This window comes from Lissotriton vulgaris, chromosome 3_1, assembly GCF_964263255.1.
Source record: "Lissotriton vulgaris chromosome 3_1, aLisVul1.2, whole genome shotgun sequence".
Classification (NCBI taxonomy): domain Eukaryota; kingdom Metazoa; phylum Chordata; class Amphibia; order Caudata; family Salamandridae; genus Lissotriton; species Lissotriton vulgaris.
Window position 1 is genome coordinate 1981918659 of NC_141689.1, and position 21080 is coordinate 1981939738.

Below are 21080 nucleotides of genomic sequence, written 5' to 3' on the forward strand. Positions count from 1 at the left end.
CTTTTTCCATAATGTTAAGTGTATTTTCTGACAGTTTGAGTCTCTTAGCTAATAGGGTATTGTTTTAATTTGGATTGTGTCTTATGTTATGTATATGCCAATGAAACCATTACACTATCTCTATACCAGCATTAATGTTAAACATTGCACAAGGGGCTTGTAAATATGCCTCCCTTTTTTGTATATTCTATCTCAATTTATGCTATTAGTATAGTAAAATCCTTTACGCATCTCTCACAGGCATTTCATATTCTTGTCTGTGTGGCAATTTTATTACTCTGCATGCATTTTCTGCTTGCACCCATGTGAAACATTGCACAATGGGCTTGTAAATATGCTTCTCTTTTTTGTATGTTCTATCTCAATTTATGCCATTAGTAAAATCCTTTACGCATCTCTCAAGGCATTTCATATACTTGTCTGTGTGCCAATTTTATTACTCTGCATGCATTTTCTGCTTGTAACCATGTCAAACTTTGCCCATGGGGCTTGTAAATATGCCTCTCTTTTTTGTATATTCTATCTCAATGTATGCCATTAGTAAAATCCTTTACGCATCACTCAAGGCATTTCATATTCTTGTTTGTGTGCCAATTTTATTACTCTCCATGCATTTTCTGGTTGCACCCATGTCAAATATTGCACAAGGGGCTTGTAAATATGCCTCTCTTTTTTGTATATTGTATCTCAATGTATGCCATTTGTAAAATCCTTTACGCATCTCTCAAGGCATTTTATATTCTTGTCTGTGTGCCAATTTTATTACTCTGCATGCATTTTCTGCTTGTACCCACGTCAAACATTGCGCAAGGGGCGTGTAAATATGCCTCTCTTTTTTGTATATTCTATCTCAATTTATGCCATTAGTAAAATCCTTTACACATCTTTCAAGGCATTTCATATTCTTGTCTGTGTGCCAATTTTATTACTCTCCATGCATTTTCTGGTTGCACCCATGTCAAACATTGCGCAAGGGGCTTGTAAATATGCCTCTCTTTTTTGTATATTGTATCTCAATTTATGCGTTTGGTAAAATCCTTTACGCATCTCTCAAGGCATTTTATTTTCTTGTCTGTGTGCCAATTCTATTAGTCTGCATGCATTTTTGGCTTGGACCCCTGTCAAGCATTGCGCAAGGGGCTTGTAAATATGCGTTTCTTTTTTGTATTTTGTATCTCAATTTATGCCATTAGTAAAATCCTTTACGCATCTCTCACAGCATTTCATATTCTTGTCTGTGTGCCAATTTTATCATGCATTTACTGCTTGTAACCATGTTAAACATTGTGCAAGGGGTTTGTAAATATGCTCCTCTTTATCTTATATTCCATCTCAATTGATGCCATTAGTATAATCCTTTATGCATCTCCCACACCATTTCATATGGTTTTCGATCTGCTATTCCTATCCCTCTCCATATATTCAGTGCTTGCACCCATGTTAAAGGTTGCGCAAGGTGCTTGTAAAAAAGGAGCATATTTACAAGCCAAATGAAACGATTAGCACTATCTCTGTACCAGCATTGAATCCAAGCATTAGAAACACTTTAAAAAGAAGTGTAACCTGTAATTTCATTTGTCTGCATGCATTTTCGGCTTGCACCCATGTCAAACATTGCGCAAGGGGCTTGTAAATATGCCTCTCTTTTTTGTATTTTTATCTCAATTTATGCCATTAATTAAATCCATCACGTATCTCTCACAGCATTTCATATTCTTATCTGTGTGCCAATTTTATCACTCTGCATGCATTTACTGCTTGTACCCATGTTAAACATTGTGCATCGGGTTTGTAAATATGCCCCTCTTTATCTTATATTCCATCTCAATTGATGCCATTAGTGAAATCAATGTTAACTGTATTTTCCGACAGTTCGCATCTCTCAGATAATAGGGTTTTGTTTTAATTTGGATTGTGTCTTCTGTTATGTATATGCCAATGAAACCATTACACTATCTCTATACCAGCATTAATGTTAAACATTGCGCAAGGGGATTGTAAATATGCCTCTCTTTTTTGTATATTCTATCTCAATTTATGCCATTAGTGAAATCCTTTACGCATCTCTCACATGCATTTCATATTCTTGTCCTTGAGGCAATTTTATTACTCTCCATGCATTTTCTGGTTGCACCCATGTCAAACATTGCGCAAGGGGCTTGTAAATATGCCTCTCTTTTTTGTATATTGTATCTCAATTTATGCTATTAGTAAAATCCTTTACGCATCTCTCAAGGCATTTTATTTTCTTGTCTGTGTGCCAATTCTATTAGTCTGCATGCATTTTCGGCTTGGACCCATGTCAAGCATTGCACAAGGGGCTTGTAAATATGCGTCTATTTTTTGTATTTTGTATCTCAATTTATGCTATTAGTAAAATCCTTTACGCATCTCTCACAGCATTTCATATTCTTGTCTGTGTGCCAATGTTATCATGCATTTACTGCTTGTAACCATGTTAAACATTGTGCAAGGGGTTTGTAAATATGCTCCTCTTTATCTTATATTTCATCTCAATTGATGCCATTAGTATAATCCTTTATGCATCTCCCACACCATTTCATATTGTTTTCTATCTGCTATTCCTATCCCTCTCCATATATTCAGTGCTTGCACCCATGTTAAAGGTTGCGCAAGGCGCTTGTAAAAAAGGAGCATATTTACAAGTCAAATTAAACGATTAGCACTATCTCTGTACCAGCATTGAATCCAAGCATGAGAAACACTTTAAAAAGAAGTGTATCCTGTAATTTCATTAGTCTGCATGCATTTTCTGCTTGCACCCATGTCAAACATTGCGCAAGGGGCTTGTAAATATGCCTCTCCTTTTTGTATTTTTTATCTCAATTTATGCCATTAATTAAATCCATCAAGTATCTCTCACAGCATTTCATATTCTAATCTGTGTGCCAATTTTATCACTCTGCATGCATTTACTGCTTGTACCCATGTTAAACATTGTGCAATGGGTTTGTAAATATGCCCCTCTTTATCTTGTATTCCATCTCAATTGATGCCATTAGTGAAATCAATGTTAACTGTATTTTCTGACAGTTCGCATCTCTTAGCTAATAGGGATTTGTTTTAATTTGGATTGTGTCTTATGTTATGTTTATGCCAATGAAACCATTACACTATCTCTATACCAGCATTAATGTTAAACATTGCGCAAGGGGATTGTAAATATGCCTCTCTTTTTTGTATATTCTATCTCAATTTATGCCATTAGTGAAATCCTTTACGCATCTCTCACAGGCATTCCATATTCTTGTCCTTGAGGCAATTTTATTACTCTCCATGCATTTTCTGGTTGCACCCATGTCAAACATTGCGCAAGGGGCTTGTAAATATGCCTCTCTTTTTTGTATATTGTATCCCAATTTATGCTGTTAGTAAAATCCTTTACGCATCTCTCAAGGCATTTTATTTTCTTGTCTGTGTGCCAATTCTTTTAGTCTGCATGTATTTTCGGCTTGGCCCCATGTCAAGCATTGCGCAAGGGGCTTGTAAATATGCGTCTCTTTTTTGTATATTGTATCTCAATTTATGCTATTAGTAAAATCCTTTACACATCTCTCAAGGCATTTCATATTCTTGTTGGTGTGCCAATTTTATTACGCTGCATGCATTTTCTGGTTGCACCCATGTCAAACATTGCACAAGGGGCTTGTAAATATGCCTCTCTTTTTTGTATATTCTATCTCAATTTATGCCATTAGTAAAATCCTTTACGCATCTCTCAAGGCATTTCATATTCTTGTCTGTGTGCCAATTTTATTACTCTCCATGCATTTTCTGGTTGCACCCATGTCAAACATTGCGCAAGGGGCTTGTAAATATGCCTCTCTTTTTTGTATATTGTATCTCAATTTTTGCTATTAGTAAAATCCTTTACGCATCTCTCAAGGCATTTTATTTTCTTGTCCGTGTGCCAATTCTATTAGTCTGCATGCATTTTCGGCTTGGACCCATGTCAAGCATTGCGCAAGGGGCTTGTAAATATGCGTCTCTTTTTTGTATTTTGTATCTCAATTTATGCCATTAGTAAAATCCTTTACGCATCTCTCACAGCATTTCATATTCTTGTCTGTGTGCCAATTTTATCATGCATTTACTGCTTGTAACCATGTTAAACATTTTGCAAGGGGTTTGCAAATATGCTCCTCTTTATCTTATACTCCATCTCAATTGATGCCATTAGTATAATCCTTTATGCATCTCCCAAACCATTTCATATTGTTTTCTATCTGCTATTCCTATCCCTCGCCATATATTCAGTGCTTGCACCCATGTTAAAGGTTGCGCAAGGCGCTTGTAAAAAAGGAGCATATTTACAAGTCAAATTAAACGATTAGCACTATCTCTGTACCAGCATTGAATCCAAGCATGAGAAACACTTTAAAAAGAAGTGTATCCTGTAATTTCATTAGTCTGCATGCATTTTCTGCTTGCACCCATGTCAAACATTGCGCAAGGGGCTTGTAAATATGCCTCTCTTTTTTGTATTTTTTATCTCAATTTATGCCATTAATTAAATCCATCACGTATCTCTCACAGCATTTCATATTCTTATCTGTGTGCCAATTGTATCACTCTGCATGCATTTACTGCTTGTACCCATGTTAAACATTGTGCAATGGGTTTGTAAATATGCCCCTCTTTATCTTGTATTCCATCTCAATTGATGCCATTAGTGAAATCAATGTTAACTGTATTTTCTGACAGTTCGCATCTCTTAGCTAATAGGGTTTTGTTTTAATTTGGATTGTGTCTTATGTTATGTTTATGCCAATGAAACCATTACACTATCTCTATACCAGCATTAATGTTAAACATTGCGCAAGGGGATTGTAAATATGCCTCTCTTTTTTGTATATTCTATCTCAATTTATGCCATTAGTGAAATCCTTTACGCATCTCTCACAGGCATTTCATATTCTTGTCCTTGAGGCAATTTTATTACTCTCCATGCATTTTCTGGTTGCACCCATGTCAAACATTGCGCAAGGGGCTTGTAAATATGCCTCTCTTTTTTGTATATTGTATCCCAATTTATGCTATTAGTAAAATCCTTTACGCATCTCTCAAGGCATTTTATTTTCTTGTCTGTGTGCCAATTCTTTTAGTCTGCATGCATTTTCGGCTTCGCCCCATGTCAAGCATTGCGCAAGGGGCTTGTAAATATGCGTCTCTTTTTTGTATATTGTATCTCAATTTATGCTATTAGTAAAATCCTTTACACATCTCTCAAGGCATTTCATATTCTTGTCGGTGTGCCAATTTTATTACGCTGCATGCATTTTCTGGTTGCACCCATGTCAAACATTGCACAAGGGGCTTGTAAATATGCCTCTCTTTTTTGTATATTCTATCTCAATGTATGCCATTAGTAAAATCCTTTACGCATCTCTCAAGGCATTTCATATTCTTGTCTGTGTGCCAATTTTATTACTCTCCATGCATTTTCTGGTTGCAACCATGTCAAACATTGCGCAAGGGGCTTGTAAATATGACTCTCTTTTTTGTATATTGTATCTCAATTTTTGCTATTAGTAAAATCCTTTACGCATCTCTAAAGGCATTTTATTTTCTTGTCCGTGTGCCAATTCTATTAGTCTGCATGCATTTTCGGCTTGGACCCATGTCAAGCATTGCGCAAGGGGCTTGTAAATATGCGTCTCTTTTTTGTATTTTGTATCTCAATTTATGCCATTAGTAAAATCCTTTACGCATCTCTCACAGCATTTCATATTCTTGTCTGTGTGCCAATTTTATCATGCATTTACTGCTTGTAACCATGTTAAACATTGTGCAAGGGGTTTGCAAATATGCTCCTCTTTATCTTATACTCCATCTCAATTGATGCCATTAGTATAATCCTTTATGCATCTCCCACACCATTTCATATTGTTTTCTATCTGCTATTCCTATCCCTCGCCATATATTCAGTGCTTGCACCCATGTTAAAGGTTGCGCAAGACGCTTGTAAAAAAGGAGCATATTTACAAGCCAAATTAAACGATTAGCACTATCTCTGTACCAGCATTGAATCCAAGCATGAGAAACACTTTAAAAAGAAGTGTATCCTGTAAGCTAAAAGATACAAACTGTGAGCACACACAGCTAACATTATGGAAAAATATGAAAATACAATTACTTAATTCACATACACACTCAGTGTGTTCCTTGTCAAAAAACTTGAAGCCAGACATTTCAACCAAAAACATTTGGAATGGTAAATCGTTTTAGACACAGAGAGTGAGACACACACACAAACAGACAGATGGTGTAGGCAGAGATTGAGATGACACATACATACAAACAGAGAGATGGTGGAAGGAGAGTGTGAAATGAGGCATGCAAAAAGGGAGATGGTGCAGGCAGAGAGTGATATGAGACATACAAAGAGAGATGTGAACTAGTGTTTATATTGTTTAGTTAATGTAATTGCATCTCAATTGATGCCATTAGTGAAATCAATGTTAACTGTATTTTCTGACAGTTCGCATCTCTCAGCTAATAGGGTTTTGTTTTAATTTGGATTGTGTCTTCTGTTATGTGTATGCCAATGAAACCATTACACTATCTCTATACCAGCATTAATGTTAAACATTGCGCAAGGGGATTGTAAATATGCCTCTCTTTTTTGTATATTCTATCTCAATTTATGCCATTAGTGAAATCCTTTACGCATCTCTCACAGGCATTTCATATTCTTGTCCTTGAGGCAATTTTATTACTCTCCATGCATTTTCAGGTTGCACCCATGTCAAACATTGCGCAAGGGGCTTGTAAATATGCCTCTCTTTTTTGTATATTGTATCCCAATTTATGCGATTAGTAAAATCCTTTACGCATCTCTCAAGGCATTTTATTTTCTTGTCTGTGTGCCAATTCTTTTAGTCTGCATGCATTTTCGGCTTGGCCCCATGTCAAGCATTGCGCAAGGGGCTTGTAAATATGCGTCTCTTTTTTGTATATTGTATCTCAATTTATGCTATTAGTAAAATCCTTTACACATCTCTCAAGGCATTTCATATTCTTGTCGGTGTGCCAATTTTATTACGCTGCATGCATTTTCTGGTTGCACCCATGTCAAACATTGCACAAGGGGCTTGTAAATATGCCTCTCTTTTTTGTATATTCTATCTCAATTTATGCCATTAGTAAAATCCTTTACGCATCTCTCAAGGCATTTCATATTCTTGTCTGTGTGCCAATTTTATTACTCTCCATGCAATTTCTGGTTGCACCCATGTCAAACATTGCACAAGGGGCTTGTAAATATGCCTCTCTTGTTTGTATATTGTATCTCAATTTTTGCTATTAGTAAAATCCTTTACGCATCTCTCAAGGCATTTTATTTTCTTGTCCGTGTGCCAATTCTATTAGTCTGCATGCATTTTCGGCTTGGACCCATGTCAAGCATTGCGCAAGGGGCTTGTAAATATGCGTCTCTTTTTTGTATTTTGTATCTCAATTTATGCCATTAGTAAAATCCTTTACGCATCTCTCACAGCATTTCATATTCTTGTCTGTGTGCCAATTTTATCATGCATTTACTGCTTGTAACCATGTTAAACATTGTGCAAGGGGTTTGCAAATATGCTCCTCTTTATCTTATACTCCATCTCAATTGATGCCATTAGTATAATCCTTTATGCATCTCCCACACCATTTCATATTGTTTTCTATCTGCTATTCCTATCCCTCGCCATATATTCAGTGCTTGCACCCATGTTAAAGGTTGCGCAAGACGCTTGTAAAAAAGGAGCATATTTACAAGCCAAATTAAATAATTAGCACTATCTCTGTACCAGCATTGAATCCAAGCATGAGAAACACTTTAAAAAGAAGTGTATCCTGTAAGCTAAAAGATACAAACTGTGAGCACACACAGCTAACATTATGGAAAAATATGAAAATACAATTACTTAATTCACATACACACTCAGTGTGTTCCTTGTCAAAAAACTTGAAGCCAGACATTTCAACCAAAAACATTTAGAATGGTAAATCGTTTTAGACACAGAGAGTGAGACACACACACAAACAGACAGATGGTGTAGGCAGAGATTGAGATGACACATACATACAAACAGAGAGATGGTGGAAGGAGAGTGTGAGATGAGGCATGCAAAAAGGGAGATGGTGCAGGCAGAGAGTGACATGAGACATACAAAGAGAGATGTGAACTAGTGTTTATATTGTTTAGTTAATGTAATTGCTATGTGCTATATTAGTAGTGGTCTATAATATGTCATATTTTTCTTTTCAACAGATTGTAAATATCTACAAAGTCATAATAGATTATGCCTACCAAGAACCGCAAACAAAGAGTTTATACGCAAGCTTTATCAATCAAGAGGACTGAATTCAAAGATTCATCCAGAAGACAATCTTCAGAGAAAAGAAAAAATGATCCTGGTAATGCACCTGCGCTTCCTGTTTTTTTGCAGGATAACTTGAATGGACTCTTGTGCAAAGGTTATCAGTTACTGGCAACGAATGCATTGCATCATCAAATTCTTAAGTTCAGGTTGGATATTTGCAACAATTGATGCTTGCATTGGTGGTGTTGTTGCTTCAGAAGAAGTGCTGGGAGCAGAGCCCTGCCCCTCTGATGATCTTTTTATTACAACTTTACTCCAATTGTTTGGGTGTATATTCCGGACATGGCATTCCATGCTATAAGTTTCAAAGCTGTACTGTTTCTGTGGATTCCCTCTTGAAAGTACTGTGTGACAGATTTTACATGTGACAAAAGGCACATTTACTTTATTCTCTCTTTCTGTTTTTTTATTTTATTTCCGTACTATGGACTCTCTGTCTTCTAGGGGTTTCAGGAACAAACTCTTCTGAAGATGAAGTAGAAGAATGAACTTTTTACACAAAACAATTGTTGCATCTGTGGTTCCTGTTCTTCTGCAAAATTACAATGGACTGTTGTCCGAAGGCTACTAATTTATTGCAATGTATGCATTGCATCATTGAATTTTTCAGTTCTGGCTGAATGTTCGCCACCATTGAAGATGGCATTGGCGGTACTCCGGTTCTTGCTGTAGATGTACTAGGAGAAGAGTCCTGCTCCTGAGATCTTTGCACCACAGCTCTACTCCAATTGTTGGGGTGTATATTTTTTACATGGCGTTCCATGCTGTGGGCTCTGAATGAATATTTCTTATTAGAATTTCCTCTAGATGACACTGTGTCACAGATCTTGCAGGTGACCAGTGGTTCATTTACTTTCTTCTGATGTTCTGGAAAGCTGAAAAACTTCCAGACTATGGACTCCTTCTTCTTACTTTGGCGATGGTCCTCTTCAACAAAGTCTTCATTAGAAGAATGGTCAGACTCTGGATGTTCAGCCATTTTGAAGCATTCTTCTGTAGCTAGGAGCTGTAGAAAAAAGGTGTTGCTTCTCTGAAAGCCAAGGAAGAATGATGAACATGGGAGGGGTCTTTCAACAATTGGAGTAGGAAGTATTATAAACCAATTAAATCTTTTGTTTTAAGGTCACATGGTTGGACGTAAGCTTACGGAGCGCTTATGGAGCATTTACGGAGCGCTTACGTAAGCTTACGTTGCGTTTACCTTTTATTTACGGAGCGCTTACGTCATCTTATGTTGTGCTTACATGGTACGCACCCTCGTGAGATTTATAATTGTTTAAATAAAGTTATATATGTTTTTTAAAAGTTTAAAATAAACATGTTCTTTATTATCCCAGTTAATATGTTCCTTTATATTGTACAATGAATATGTAGATATAATGATTTAGCACCCTCGTGAGATTTATAATTGTTTAAAAAAAATTATATATGTTGTTTAAAAGTTTAAAATAAACATATTCTTTATTATCCCAGGTAATGTGTTCCTTTATATTGTACGTAGATATAACGATTTAAAGTTTATAAAACTTTCGGAGATAAATAATGAATTCCTGTGTACATGCATATCTGTGCATGTACATTTATGCCATGTGGAACACATACATGCCCAAAAACCATGTATGTGTGTGACATGGCACACAAATCAGAATCAAGGGTGCAACAGGGTGTCAAAGTGACAACCTGTCTCCCTTGACAATTCAGTAATTTTACCGATTTGGTATTTACTGATTCTGTAATTGCCATTGATTCCTATTGGTCTCAAGATTTATAGGAATCAATGGCAATTACCAAATCGGTAAATATTGATTCGGTAAAATGACTGAATTATACAGAATCGCTAATTTCAAAAGAGAAATTACCTACATCCGAATTACCTACTCTTAAATATTGAAGTGGTATGATTTGGTATTTATGAGTAGGTAAATCGAGATTACGTACATCTGGCCTATTGAGTTCTAACATATTTATATACATATGTTACATTTCAGTGCTTTGGAAGTAGTACAGTATACTATAGGTAAACACCTTATAGCTTTATGCTGTACCGCATCCTTATAGTTTTGCACTTTGACATTCAGTATGACAAACTTTTACGTACAAACATAGAAATTTAGTTCTTTTTTTAACCAGTAGGGGTAGTTGTAAAAAGAACAGTTTGGTACGCACCCTTGCGAGATTTGTAATTGCTTACATAAAGTTATATATGTTGTTTAAAAGTTGCTTAAATAAAGTTATATATGTTGTTTAAAAGTTTAAAATAAACATGTTCTTTATTATCCCAGATAATGTGTACTTTTATATTTTACAATGAATATGTAGATATAACGATAAAACTTTCGGGGTAAATAATGAATTCCTGTGTACATGCACATCTGTGCATGTACATTTGTGCCATGTGGCACATATACATGTCGTAAGACCATATATGTGTGTGACATGGCACAAAAGACAGAATCAGGGGTGCAACAGGCTGTCAAAGTGACAACCTGTCCCCCTTGACAATTCGGTTATTTTACCAAATCGGTATTTACTGATTCGGTAATTGCCATTGATTCCTATTGGTCTCAAGGCCCATAGGAATCAATGGCAATTACCGAATCGGTAAATACCAATTCGGTAAAATGACTAAATTATACAGATTAAAAAATGTCAAAAGAGAAATTACCTACATCCCATTTACCTACTCTTAAATATTGAAGTGGTATGATTTGGGGCCCGATGTAGGTAGGCATTTACCGGTCGGTAATGGCCGAATGCCTTTTCCTATGTAGGAGGCATTATTTACAGATTTGGTATTTTTACTGATTCTGTATTTACTGAATCGGTAAAATTACCGAATCAGTAAATACAGACTCGGTAAAAATACCAAATCTGTAAATTCTAATGTAGGTAGCACTGTTGACAGTGCTAGAGGCGTCTAAGAATTTGTTATTTACCACCCAATACAATTGGGTGGTAAATAAGGAATTGCGGTGTACATGCACATCTGTGCCATATGGCACACATACATGCTCTAAGGGCATGTATGTGTGTCACATTGCACACAAGCCAAAAACTAATGTGGAACTGGACCATGCGCCATAGTAACTTCAGGCAGTACATAGGCGTCTGTTAACATTCTGACGATTCCGTCCAACACCCTGTCGGGTCCAACATTCCCGTACTTTCCACTTACTCAATTCCTTCTCATTAGCCTCTTCTTGAATCGTTCTCACACTTTCTATTGTGTCCTCACACATTCCTCCCTCTCTGACCCATCTTGCAGGGCCTGCAACACACATGCGACTCGTAGCATCTCTCGCTGTTTCTTTCGCTACCTCGTCTGCAAAAGCATTCCTGCGACCCACGTCATCAGTGATCTTCTTATGTGCACTACACTTTACTATCGCTATTTGGGTGGACAAGGCAAGTGATTCGAGAAGGTCAGTATCCAACTGACCATGCTGTATCTTAGTCCCATGGAAAGTAAAGAATCCTCTTTCCTTCCACAAACGACTGAAGCTATGAGCCACGCCAAAGGCGTATTGGCTATCAGGGTAAACATTCACTCTCTTTCCCTTAGCCAACACACACGCTCTCGTCAGTGCAATTAGTTCAGCTGCTTGGGCTGAATTCTGTGCAATGCGTGCTGTCTCCACTACAGTATACAAGGTGGTAACAGCATAAGCCGCAGTAGTCTCGCCATTTGGAAGTTTGAAACAAGACCCATCCACCCATAGGATCCCATCCGGGTCCACAAGTGGTGTGTCTTTTAAGTCTATTCTGCCTTTCGTTTCCTCCTCCGTTCGGAAAAAACAATCATGCTGTTCTTGAGTGTCTTTCTCTTCTGGAATGGGCAACAATGTTGCTGGATTCAAAGTATTACACTGCTTGATGTGTATATGGCTAGCCAAGAGCGTCAGCTCATATCTAGACAAGCGGTGTTGTGTTTTCGCTCTGTTCAAAAGAGTATCCACTGCATGTGGTACCATAACAACAAGAGTGTTATTTAGTACCAATCCAGCAGATTGAAGAATGGAGATCGCTGCTGCTGCTGTAGCTCCGAGACAACTAGGCTATGCCTTGGCTACTGGATCCAACGTAGCCGAAAAATAGGCACATGGCCATTGTTTGTCTGCAAGTTGTTGTGTTAAACCTGACAACACGCAAGCTTCTCTTTCGTGAACATAGAGTGTGAAAGGCTTACTGTAATCTGGAGTACCTAACACAGGGGCAGAACACAAGGCAGTACGTAAGTCAGAAAAACTCTTCTGACATTCATCAGTCCAAGGAAGAGGTTGGGGTGTATCCTTCAGCGTAAGTGCCAACAGAGGTTAGCCAACAAAGAAACATTCGGAATCCACTGTCTACAATAAGAGGTAATGCCCAGAAAGGCATGCACCTCTCTTTGTGTGGATGGCACAGACAGTAGCGCGATTGCTTGAATATTTTCTGGGGTCAATCGACTTCCCTCCTTCAACAAGAGATGACCTAAATAGGTAACCTCTTGGCGGCAAAATTGCAACTTAGAGGGTGACACCTTGTGATGCAGGTCAGACAAATGACAGTGAAACAGTCACAACCTTACAAACATCCTCTGAATCAGCAGCTTCTAACAAGTCGTCCACATACTGAATAAGGGTGGCACCTAGGGGGAAAATGAAAGCATTGAGCTGAGATTTCAAAGCCTGACTATAAATGGAGGGACTCTCAAAATAGCCTTGAGGTGCACATTTGAATCTGAAGCTTCGGCCTCCAAGAGAGAAGCCAAAAATATCCCTACTTTCCTCAGCAATAGGAATACTGAAGAAAGCATTTTTTAGATCAATAACCGAGAACCATGCCGCTGAAGCAGGTATCATAGTAAGCAAGGCAGTGATATCTGGGACAACAGGAAACTGGGGGTCAACAATTTTGCTGACCTCCCGAAGATCAGTCACAAAGCGATATACAGGAGGCTAAGAAGGATCAGTGCGTTTAACCCTTTCGATGCTGATGACGAGCTCAGCTCGTCATCACCCACGGGTGGCGTGTGCTGATGACGAGCTGAGCTCGTCATGTATCGCGGAAAAGGGAAAACAGCCGCACAGCACAAAAATCGCCGCAGCATTGATGCGGTTAAGGACATGTAAAACAGGACTGTTACAAATATTGCCTCTTGTTTCTTCGACCACACCCTTCTGAACCAGATCACAGATAATAGCCAACAAAGCTTGTTCACCATCATTGGAAATCTTATACTGAGGAATGTGTGGTAGTTTAACATTAGGCTTAATAGTAACCATGTAAGGCGGAATCTGGAGCGGACCAACATTATTCGGACCTGAAGCCCAAAGCGTAGCACGAAGAGAACACAATTTAGGTGGGAATTGGTCCTTCGATAGATACATAGGGGAAAACAATTTCTCACCTAAGGTAAGATGCACACCAGAGGGGGAACAATACAATGTTGCATGAAGACATTTCAACAAGTCCAAACCCAACAAGTTCTCTCCGCAACCAGTTGTCAAAATAAGCGGAGCTTCCAGATCGTAAGGACCAATTGAAAGAGGCAAAGGACAAGAAACCGGGTTAGTAACTGGGGCGCCAGAAAATCCTACAGAAACGTTAGTTAAGCCAGACAAAGGTGCCCCAGGGAGTTTGGAGTGAATGATAGAACTTCTCATTGCACCAGTATCCAAAAGAAATGGCTCTGCAATACCCAATGCAACAACTTCAATATAAGGCCCATTCTGATCCACCGGAACTGATACGACTCCCTTACTTTGTCCATGGCTGTCCTAACTAGAATGAAAATCCTGAACCTCACCCTCAACACAATAATCGTCATTATAATATTGCGCAGACTGAGTATTCTGCTGATCAAAATAATTCAAAGAATTCTGAGGAGGAAAGGCAATGCACCTCGCCCTCTTCCTCTATGTGCTGATTGAAAACCACCATGGCCTCACGGCCCTGGGAATCCACCATTAAGCTGCAATAAAACCGGACAGCTATTCTTAAAATGACCTTCCTCTTTACAATAGGCACATTGATTAGGACCTAGCAAAGGTCGGGGAACAAAAGGTTCAGGTTTTTGTAACAACCTCTGAAGCTGGGGAGGCTGTTGAAACTGGCGCTTGGCAGAACGAGGGGGATAAGCCTGTTGCAAAAGAACCTTCGTTTTTAATTCCTTAGTCTTCTTCTCGATCTTATCTTTCTCTTCCTTATCCCTATTCCAGTAATACTGAGCAGTAGCTAATATCTGTGCAGAGGAAGAAACAGCCCATGAACTTTCTGAGTCTTTCAACTTATGCGATAATTCAGGAAGTAAATTAAATACAAATATATCCACAAATTATCGCTGTCCACCTTCAGTACTCATATCCTGACCACTATGGTCGATGAACGTCTCCTTGAAATGAGTAAAGAAATCTGAAACACTCTCATCTTTCTTCTGCTTACACGCAGCTAACTTATCCCAGTTAAAACGTAAGGCAGGCATCACCGTCTTCATTAAAGCGATGATTCTACCAGGCAATTGTGCAATCAAATCATCTGGCTTATCACCACCCACTTGTGCTGCATCTGCGGCACTTATAGCGGCCCAATTACCACCTAAAGCTTGGTCGTGGTCCTCCCTACGAATCCGAAAGCACAACGCTTGTGGAACTACATTCCCCATCAGCATATCAATATCGGCCAAATTCATAATACACGCATCAACAGTCTGAGACAGCTCTTTATAATATGCAGCAGGATTTTTACAAGGGTTCGGTAGAGACTGTTTTGAGCGCTAAAACTTCAGATCGTTTCCAGGGGACATGTACCCATATACGCCTGAAATGAGCAGGGATAGGTGGAACATTACCTGCCTGCGGAACCGCTTCCCTCCATACTGGAGGAACTTCCCTCATAGGATAATGTTTCATTTTCTGCCGAACTGCAGGATCAGGTCAAGAGTAGTCTGAGAAGAAAATAAAGACCTGAAAGTGACAAGTGTCCTTACAGCATCCTCAACTTCAGGACCCACAATAGGTCCCTTCTCAAACTTATCCTGCACGTCCAATAGACCCTGAGGAGTTAAATCCAACTTCATATTCTCCCATCCTTTGACAAGAATATCACACATGACATTAAAAACATATCTCTGCGTGGGCGCATTCCACTGGAGAAAGGTACTCAGGATATCGGGTACACTATACTGTGGACCACTCATGATTCATTTGTGAGCAAGAGAGTTCAACGCAACTTGTTCGTCGGAATCTGGGATTTGAAGACGAGATTGTCTTCGAGAAAAAGCAGGAGTCCTATTAAAAGACCCAAAGAGGGGGAGAAAAGACCAGAAACAGTATCAACCAACCGATTACGAGTTGGGGAAGAATCAGACAATAAAACTGGAGACAAGGTATTAAGCAAAGGAGGAGAAGGACTAACCATTACAAGAGGGACCGAAAGTGAAGGAGACTGAGGTACAGAAGTTAGTGGCAAAGGAGACGCGGGTGGCAATGCAGGAAGGGGCAATTGTGGAAGAGCCGGACCAACTGGCTGAACAACAGGTTGCTGGACAGGTGGCAACAATATGGGTGCATTAGCTCCTGGTACATAAGGCGGAGGTAATCTCAACAAATGGGACATTAAGGGATCTTCATCAAGATTCCTTATTCTGTGGAGAAGTAGGCAACACAGGGTAGCATCTATCTATTGCCATACGATGTTTGTGTGAGACTTCAATCGCTCGATCAGTCTCATTGTCCTTGAACTGCTGGGCAGCCAGTATGATCGTCATATCCTTTGCTTTTCTATCTCTTTTTGCCTGCTTAATTTTTCTCTGTTTGGCTTCTTTACGCCAAAGGAGGAAAGAGTCAAACATTGCCGGCCGGGCTTTTCTTTTGAACGAAATTGCTTCCAAATTGTCTAAAATATCAGGCTCAAAGCTACCATTTTGTGGCCACTGCAAAACACCATCTTTCTTTGTGTATCTGATCCATGCCTCATTAAAGGCAATGGGGCCAATACCATGCTTAGAATTAAGCCCATAAGTGGGAGTTCCAACCGAAGGAATCGGACATGAGTCCTCGAGCCGGGAACCCCTATTACAACCAAAACAACAAAACTTCCTAAATTTGCTAAAACCAGGCATCTTAAATTCACTAGTCCGTTTACCAACTTCAAGGGGTTCAAAGCAAATAACACAGCACTAACGTACTCACCCCTTGGCTTCAGCTATTGCAATGGCGGAATAACAAAACTCAAAAACAAAACATAGAAGTGGGCGCTACCCAAGAATACTTAACTGAGTGGTCTTCTAACGCAAACAGAGGTCTGTCTAACGTCTCGCGATACCAGTCATCCCCAAAGGGACCAAGGCAGGGTGGCAGTCAGGGCAGCAGTCATCAGCATCAGTCGGAAAGGAGTAGCCGTGCTGAAAAAGACCTTCGGTCCACTTCGACATACAGGGGTCGCTTGACGTGGTTCGCAAATCCTCCGGAATTCTTTTGCGAGGCTTCTCACGACCCTCGGGCTGAACCGCTACCTCTGAAGCCGCCCCACGTTGGGCACCAGTTGGAGAACCGGGCCTTATGGGCCTGGCGGCGCAGGGCACGCATTAAATCCCCGAGTTCACCTGCCTTGTCAAACAGAGACACGAGACACTCTGTTGGGCGTAGAAAACCAGGTTTATTAGCTGCAGCTAAGCAGAGTTGTCCCAGAAGTAAGAACAGAGTAGATTCTGAGGAGACTGCCACTTTAGTCCGTGGCGCACAATCTTTTATAGCACACATATTTACAACGTTTACTCCCTGTACATACAAAGCAAGCCAATAGGAAAAGGTGGAAAACAAGCTATCAGGTGTCCCAAATACGCCCCTCTCTCAAACCCCGTGTGTTACCCCTCCCAAAAAATCAATCAGTGCTAGTACCGACAATCCAAATTGCAGGTGGCAGGACGTATTTGTGTGCCTCAAAGGATAGTTGTGTAACAAGAGAATACAAGGAGAGAATAGCGAAGGCCAGTCAAATAAGATAATGTAAGGAAAGAATAGGAGAAGCCAAAATAGTCAGTTGAGACAGGGATCAATCAACCCAGACATGGATTAGTTAACTCGGCCAGACCCTGACATCGGTTTCGTAAACAAGGGCAGGGGGTTACTCTTTAACCAAAGACACACGTAGCAGCTGAGAAAGGCAAAAACACTCCGTTCGCCGTGCTGCCTGAGTGAGGGCAACACAAAATGGCGACGAGACACAAAATGGCGGCTAAATACGGGACAAAATTAACAACAAAAATGGTTCTGTCGGGTGGTAGCAAGAATTACTTTAAAGGAAGGCTGTAACAGCTCAGAACACAAAAGCAAACCTCTCTGAGAACAAAGTTTTTTATAATAAAAACAAAGAACACAATACACGGGAATTACTTCATTCCGTTTTGGTTACGATAGATGCTTAAAACATGTGATTAGTGACTGTGGTGAACAAAGTGACTAGTGCATTGCATATAGTGACACTTATATACAAATGTATACAGTTTAACCAGGGGGGGGGGGGCAGTGGTGTTTTCTTTTGTTGGAAGGCCAGTATTACAAAGTTAGTATTCTAAGGAAATAGATGGTTAATTTCCAAGTTCCTGGAGGTATCTTAGCCAAGTATGAGCGTCGATGTTTCAACCCTGAAGCACCCCAATTGGTGGTCGCGGCGGGTCTTTATCAAGACAAGGGGTGGGAAGGGCCTGGAAGGGAAGGGAAAGAGGTATCAGAGAGGTGTGGATAATCATCGTCACAAACGACAGCGGTAACTAGAAGTTACTTACATAGGGGTTGGTAGGGTGGGAATTAACTCCGGAGGGAAGCCTGTCGGTCAACCTGGATAGAAAATTGAACTAGTTTAAGACCTTTTTTACTGAACAGATCATGGTTAAGAGGTCTAATGGAACATTTGATTGAGGATATGTGATATTAGAAGTGCCTAGGTGATTTACGCGGAGTGCTAAAAAGCAATTAAGGTTACGCGATGCTAGATGTGCCTAGGTGATTTACAAGGAGTGCCCTGCATTAACCTGTGGGGGTAGGCAATCTAAGTACCCAAATTAGTTACGCTGGTGAGTAATCTGCAGAGCAGTGGGACCGGCAGGAGGCTAGCTTACCCTCGGTACTGCGAACTACGGTAGTACCGCTGGCGGTCAAAGCGATGTCAGAGCGCCATCCGAGCTGTCAGGGTAGTGCTCAAGCAGAAAGAATGAGCCCGGGAAACTCAGGGACGTTAGGGGCCAGATGTAGGTCGGTCAGTAACGGCCGAAAATCGGTATTTTCGGCCGTTACCGACCGGTATACATGATTTGGCATGTAGGGGCACAATTTTACAGAATCGGTAACTTTACCGATTCGGTAAAGTTACAGATTCTGTAAAATATCGAATCAGTATTTTTACCGATTCGGTAAATCTCTGATGTAGGTGGGACTCTTCTGAGTCCCAAAGGCCCTACAAAATCGGTATTTTACCACACAATCCTATTGTGTGGTAAAATACCGATTTCAGGTGTCCATGCACATGCGTGCATGCACACCTAGCCATGTGACAGACAGACATGCCCTTAGGGCATGTCTGTGTGCCACATGGTGCACATGCCTATTTGTGGGGTGCCAGAGGGTGTCAAAGTGACACCCCCTGCACCCTTGCAATATTCGGTATTTACCGATTCTGTAAATGCAGAATCGGTATTTCCCATTGATTCCTATGGGCTTTGAAGCCCATAGGAATCAATGGTAAATACTGATTCTGTATTTACAGAATCGGTAAATACCGAATGTGACAGATTCGGTATTTACACATCTGGAAATACCTACATGTCCACCACATTGATTTACCGATTTTCAATTACCGAATCGGTAAAATTCGGTAATTGAAAATCGGTAAATCAATTTTACCTACATCGGGCCCTTAGTATGCTTGTTGCTAGGCAACGCAGGTCGGTGGTTCTGACGCGCCACGGCTAGGCCAATCAAACTGGGGGCTTAGGACTGGGAGACGTGAGGCTCATCTCCTCGAGGACGTATGATACGTCGGTTGCCAAGCAACTCAGAAGCGTTAATATGATGGGCCATGACTGGCCCATGTTATGGACCGTGTCATACGTCACGGGGTACTGAAAGAGGGGACCAATTTAAAACATTTAAAACACGATTTCAAGGTTAGCAATTGCAGCAATTCAAAGAATACAAATTTTCATTCGGAAGAACCAACATACAGAAATACATTGTTCAAGGGAGATTTGAAAGTTCGAAAAAGAGTTCATGTTAAGTCCAAATGAACAGTTATGCAGGAGATTCATATACCAAGGTTACAGTGAGCCCATTTGTTTTGAAATCTCCTCGTGTTCATTCAATCCATGACTTACAGAGTTAAGGGTGTGGATCCATTTACACTCCTTTCGATTTAATGCAGTGGACAAAGAGCCCCCTCTTGGGTTTGCATTAATTTTCGGACTTTACGGGACGAAGTCAGAAACCGAAGAACCTCAGTCATCCTACTCACTCATGAAAAAAAATAATCACACTTACATTTACTCACTTACACAATTATACACACGCCACCTCATTTATTCAAACACATAGTAACTCACAATTAATATGTTAATAAATCAACATTACAATTATACACTCACTCATATAGTTACTCTCAAGATCACTGACTCTTACATATACCTATATATATACACCAAGTCTCACATACAATGCTTTTTATATAACATATATTCGGTCACCAACACACAAATAAATACACTCAGTCACCCAAACAGCTGTTTCCACAGACACTCTTAAACCTATACACCTTGTCAATCAACCATTCACACATCTATGCATAGAGTAACACACAACCCATCCAACCACATTCACAAACTCAGTGTCCTATACGAAAACTCACCTAACTGATCAATTACTAATATACACAATCATGTGGTTAGTGACCAACTGATGCAGCATGTTATACAACAACAGAGACAGCGATGCATACATTCACATACTTTAGTTACTAATCCTAGTATTAAGTGAAACACGTGTAATTACTCACTTAAACAGACAGTAAGACACCTAGTACATCTTCCATCCAGACAGTTATATATCTACTCAATCTTCAAAACAGATTGATATATATATATATATAATATATATTTAAATTTCAAACTAAACCACATTCACTGGATGATGTCATCAGTGATGTCATCAGTGTTGTCATCAGTGATGTCATCAGTGATGTCATCAGTGAAGTCACTGACCATGTTGTCATGAATGATGTAATATGTGACAGCAGAACTAACTATAACAGAGGAACTTCAATGGTTTTATATGAGTGAAATGTCAAACTAACTATAACACCCCTGAAACCTATGTTTTTTTCAGTGATTATATATATATATATATTCACTGAAAAAACCATAGGTTATAGACCATATATAGTTAGGAATTCGCATTTACAAAACCTTATTTTACTCACACAAAACCATTGAAATTCCATATATAGTTAGTTGCACTAACTATATATCGCGCACCCGCAATCCACTGCTGATGATGTCACATATTACATCATTCATGACATGGTCAGTGACATCTCAAATGACATCACTGATGACATCTCAAATGACATCACTGATGACATCTCAAATGACATCACTGATGACATCTCATTTGACATTACTGATCACATCACTGATGATATCATTCATGTGATAATACA